The sequence below is a fragment of the Mus musculus genome, chromosome 14 (assembly GCF_000001635.26).
Source record: "Mus musculus strain C57BL/6J chromosome 14, GRCm38.p6 C57BL/6J".
NCBI lineage: Eukaryota > Metazoa > Chordata > Mammalia > Rodentia > Muridae > Mus > Mus musculus.
Genome location: NC_000080.6, coordinates 4520510 through 4526248, shown reverse-complemented (window position 1 = coordinate 4526248; position 5739 = coordinate 4520510).

The window sequence follows — 5739 nt, the reverse complement described above, 5'->3', positions numbered from 1 at the left end:
TGACTCTTTAATACAGTTCCTCATGACCTGAACCATAAAATTATTTCCATTGCTACTTCTTAACTGTAATTTTGCTACCGTTATGAGTCTTAATGTAAATATCTGATATGCGGGGTATCCTGTACAGGGGTTGTGACCCACAGGTTGAGAAAGAACCACTGACATCGTGGTTGACAGAGCTGAGGCTTTCAGTGTATTCTAAACACGTGATATGCTAAACATTAAAATTGGGAAGCAGCAGAAACTCCATGCTTACAGAAGCATTATAAGATCCTCCTGTTTAAAAAAGATTTTAAAAGTGGTGATGTGTGGTACAGAAAATGTTCTCAAAAGAATGTGAAGGCCTTGCGGGTAAAACCACCATTCTAGAAGCTGAAATAAAGATGGTCACTATTTCTAAGCTCCCCTGGGCTAGCACCACCTCTCTGTCTCTCTGTCTCTCTCTGTCACTCTGTCTCTCTGTCCCTGTCTCTGTCTCTGTCTCTCTCTCTGTCTCTCTGTCTCTGTCGCTCTGTCTCTGTCTCTCTGTCTCTCTGTCTCTGTCTGTCTGTCTCTTTGTCTCTCTGTCTCTGTCTCTCTGTCTCTCTCTCTCTCTCTCTCACACACACACACACACACACACCTATGCACTTATTTCACACTCTGGGGCTTTTTGTTTTACAGATGTGGGTGTTTTTTGGCTTATTTGGGTTATTTTTATAAGGAGACAGGTTCTGTTATGTTCTTCACACCTAATCCCTGACCTCAAACCATCCTCCTGCCTCAGTTTCCTGAGTAGCTGAATCTACAGCACACACCACCACGTTTGGGCATTTCAGACAGATGAGAGTACTTTTCTACCTAGTGCTTTCCTGACAAACGTTTTTTTTTATTTTTGTTTCGATTTGCTTTTCTGAGATAGGGTTGAGCTTCATAGTCCTGACTGTGGATCAGGCAGACCTTGACATTGTTGGTGAACGTTTTTTTTCCTAATGTGTAGTTTGCCAATTTGTCCTATTGGCTATGCCCTTTGTCTTATAGAAGCTTTTCAGTTTCTTGTGGCCCATTTATAAATTTTGATGTTAGAATATGAGCTATTGGACTTCTGTTTATGACATTTATCCCCATTCCCATGAGTTTGAGGCTCTTTCCTGCTTTGTCTTCAGTTAGATTCAGTGAATCTGGTTTTATGTTGAGTTCTTTAATCCACCTGGCCTTGAGTATTGTGCCAGGTGACAAATATGGATCAACTTTCATTTTTCTACATACTTACTCCAATTTAGACCAGCGACATTTATTGAAGATGTTTCTTTTTGCATTGCATATTCATGACTTTGTCCATGATCAAGTGTTCATAAGTCTAGTTTAATTTCTCAGTCTTCAAATCATTTCTTTTTCCTTTTTAAATCACTTTAATCTTACATTTCAAATGTTAGCTATTTTTCTGGTTTCCTGCCTAAAACCCACTTATCTCATGCTCCTTCGAACTGCTTCTATGAGGGTGCTCCTCCAGGCACCCACAAAGTGCTCTCTTGCTAGCCTAGCATTCCCCTACACTGGGGCATCAAGCCTTTAAAGGACCAAGGGCCTTTTCTCCCATTGATGTCCAACAAGGCTGTCATCTGGCACACATCTGCTTAGAGCCATGGGTCACTCCATGTGTGATTGGTGGTTTAGTCCCTGGGAGTTCTAGTGGATATGGTTGGTTGACATTGTTGTTCTTCCTATGGTTGTAACCCCCTATAGCTCATCCATTCCTTTCTCCAATTCTTCCACTGGGGACTCTATGCTCATTCCAAAGAGGGGCTACAAAAAGGTGCCTCTGTATTTGTCACTCTCAGGTGGAGCCTCTGAGGAGACAACTATAGCAGGCTCCTGTCAGAAAGCACTTATTGGCATCTTCCATGGTGTCTGGCCTTGGAGTCTGTATGTGGGATGGATCTCCAGGTGGGGAAGGCTCAGGATGGCTTTTGCTTCATTCTCTGCTCCACACCTTATCTCCACATTTCCTCCTGTGTTTGCTGGCCTAAAGGGTCCTGGATCCACCAACAAGGGACTTACTCTATACAGGCTAAATTTTACTAAGAAAAGGATTGTTGCAGAATCATACCATGGCACCAAGAAGGTCAATTACAGTAACTTAGGTCCAGCTGACCTGGTAGAGAACTGAAGACCTGAGCTATCTGGGGAAAGGAAGCAGCATGCAGTGTCGCACGGCTCTCTCTGAGGCAACTGCTAGAAACTGCTAAAACTGGAATAGGGATGTTTGTTTGTTTCTTTGTTTATTATAAGGTAGAGTTTGTACATGCCTGTAATTCCAGCACTCAGAATGTTTTTTTAAAAATTGTTGTAGTTAGTATTGCTGTTGTTTCTATTGGTTTTGTTTTGAACTCTCCCAGCTCTTTGCACTGGACCCAGAAAACTAAGCCCATGCTCTGTACAGTCCTATCATTCATGTTAATCAGTGATTTTATTCTTAGCAACCACTCCTCAGATGATCTCATTACTCACTTTCAAATAAGGAAAACAGTCATACAGGCAGTAGTTAACTTGTATGGTCTCACATAACCAACTCATCATGACTGTAGAGTGGCATCCCAATCTTTGGAATACCCCAGCTTCTATTTTGGAGATGACAGGCCTCTGTGGAAGACTCCATTAGCTGACAGAGGGCCTGGAATGGCTGCCACCTGAAGGCCAAGGCTGCCCCTCCAGTGTCTCTGAAGCTTGAGGCAGAACAGGAACACTTGGCCACAGCTGGTTCAGGTCTGTGTTTTGGATGAGACCTGAGACCTGGATGAACAGAATTCTCCCGAGTTCTGGTAAAGGTGAGAACTAACACTTAGACATGAGGAGAATATTAGATCTTTGGGATTTGTTAGTATTCCTGCTGTTTCTACTAATTTTAGTTTGAACTCTCCCAGCTATTTGCACTGGACCCAGAAAATTAAGCCCATACTCTGTACAGTCCTATCATTCATGTATTTATTGTAATCAACACAGTCATCAATAGTAAACTAAGTATATTGGTTCATGGTTATAGTCTACTCTACTAAAATAAATGATTTTGACTGATTAACAATTTCTAGTGACTGTGTGAGTACAGGAACACATAAGAAGATATTTAACTGAGAATTAGTAAGTAGTTGCCCCTTTTTCTTCATCCATACATAGTAATATGTAAAGACAGAGTTATTTTGAAAACAAGACCTCTGGGGGAAAAAAAAACATTCCACGAGCACATATTCAGCAAAAGTTTAAAGTACAAACCTGAACAGAATTATGACAATGACATCTGGTCCCTACCCTTAGATCAGTCTGCTGACGAGACTTTGAAGGAGATTCAACATGAGCCTAGGGAATCACAGTTTGTGCATCTTCAGAAATTCATTTCAAAAGATTTCACAGTAAAAGTGAAGTGCTTTAGAAAGCATGAAAATATTGTTTCCCCAAGGAAGAAATCCTACCTCACTTCTCTAAGGAAAAAGCAAGATTAAAGGTAATTCTAATTTTAAAATCAGTATATGTCATTTGAGTGCAAAGATGCATCTGTGAGCCCACATCTGCAGAGCTTAAGAATGTCTAGACAACAGGATCTCAGCATTGAACATGTCCTGCATCTTCTTCACACGCTCAGTCCCAGCTGCATCCTTGTCCTTGATCATTAAAGCTCTAAGGATACAGGTGTAAAATTCCGGGATCCTGTGACCCTGAGATTCTGGGTGTGTAGCAGTTCCTGGGAGACAAGTTGCCTGTGAGACTCTAAGATTCTTGTGTGACTAACTCCTGGGATTCTGGGATCCTGGGATTCTAAGATCCTGGTCATGATAGAGTGAGTGTGTGGAGTGGAGCCTCTTCTGTGGGCTGTGGGACTGTCCTCTGGGTTTGTACCCAAGGTAGACAAGTGCTAGAGTAAACATATGCAAGAAATGATGCGAGCAGTCCTGGGACAGGTGGTGAAAAACTAAAGTTATTTAGTCTCAGCATCCAGAGTAGAGTGGTAGAGGCTATGGCTCTTCTTGGTTGTTTGTCATGCTATTGAGCAGCCACCTCCTTATGTATTGTCCCTGATGCAGATGTTGCATGACAATCTATAGATGGCCAAGAATCTAAACTTGCTGATACTCAGTGCAATCTACAGTTGTTAGGTTTATCATCTTGTGGTATTAGGATATTTGATCTCTTTGTCTATTTTTACTTGCTGTAAAAGGAGCCTAAGGCAGCTCCTCATAACTCTCTGTGAGTGCTCAGCATAGCACATTCCTGGTTTGGTAATGTTTTCAATTACAGGGTTAATCTGACCCCTTACACTAGGATTTTTAGAGTCATATAGCACTTAACTAATAACAACCTTTCTACGGGTCAACTGATTGCAGACTGATAACAGCCACGTTCCCCTTTTGGTCCTCTACTTAAGCTTGTCTTAAACTTGAAAAATCCTAAAAGTTACTCTCACGTCTTATTGTCCCCAAATGACAGAGGAGTCTGACTTGCTGTGTCCCTTTCAAGTCGGGTAACAACGATGTTTTATAGGCTATGTAGTATATAAATTGCCTTGAATCTGCACTAGCTCCATTAGGTTCATAGCAGCCTTAATCATGATAGCCAGTAGCTGGAAAGAACCAAGATGTCCATCAACAGAGGAATGGATACAGAAAATATGGTACATTTGTACAATGAAGAACTACTCAGCTATTAAAAAGAATGAATTCATGAAATTTTTAGACAAATGGATGGATCTGTAGGATATCATCCTGAGTAAGGTAATCCAATCACAAAGGAACACGTATGACATGTACTTGCTGATAAGAGGATATTAGCCCAGAACCTTGGAATACCCAAGATACAAAACGCAAAGCATACAAAACTCAAGAAAAAGGAAGACCAAAGTGAGGATACTTTGATCCTTATTAGAATGAGGAACAAAATAACCATGGAAGGAGTGACAGCAACATAATGTGAAGCAGAGACTGAAGGAATGACCATCCAGAGACTGCTTCACCTGGGGATCCATCCCATAAACAACCAGAAAAACCAGACACTACTACGGAGCCAACAAGAGATTGCTGACAGGAGCCTGATATAGCTGCCAACTGAGAGTTTCTGCCAGTGCCTGACAAATACAGAAGTACATGCTCACAGCCATCAATTGGTCAGAGCACAGGGTCCCCAGTGAAGGAGCTAGAGAGAGGACCTATGGAGCTGAAGGGTTTAGAGCCCCATAAGAGGAACAACAATATGAACTAACCAGTACCTCCAGAGATCACTTGGACTAAACCACCAAACAAAGAAAACACATGATGGATCTCATTGCTCTAGGTAAATGTGTAGAGGAGGATGGCCTGGTTGGTCATCACCGGGAGGAGAGTCCTTGGTCCTATGAATGTTCTATGCCCCAGTAGAGGGGCATGCCTAGGACAGGAGGAAGGGAGTGGGTGAGTTGGTGAGCAGGGGTTGGTGTAGTAAACAGGGGATCTTCAGAGGGGAAACTAGGAAAGGGTTTAGCATTTGAAATGTAAGTAAAGAAAATATCAAATAAAAAAGGCATTTGTTAGGATTTTATAGGATGATACCTAATTACAATCTTCATTGTTTTTGAATGATGTTTTTTGGCAGACACAGGTGAATCATAAAGTAATAAAATGAACATTGAAGGACCCCCACAGAAACCTATCCCCCAAAAGATTGTGGAATTTATTATCTCTACTTGCAGTTTCCAGTGATTGTATATTTGAAGGAAAGCAGAAGCATACACTGCTG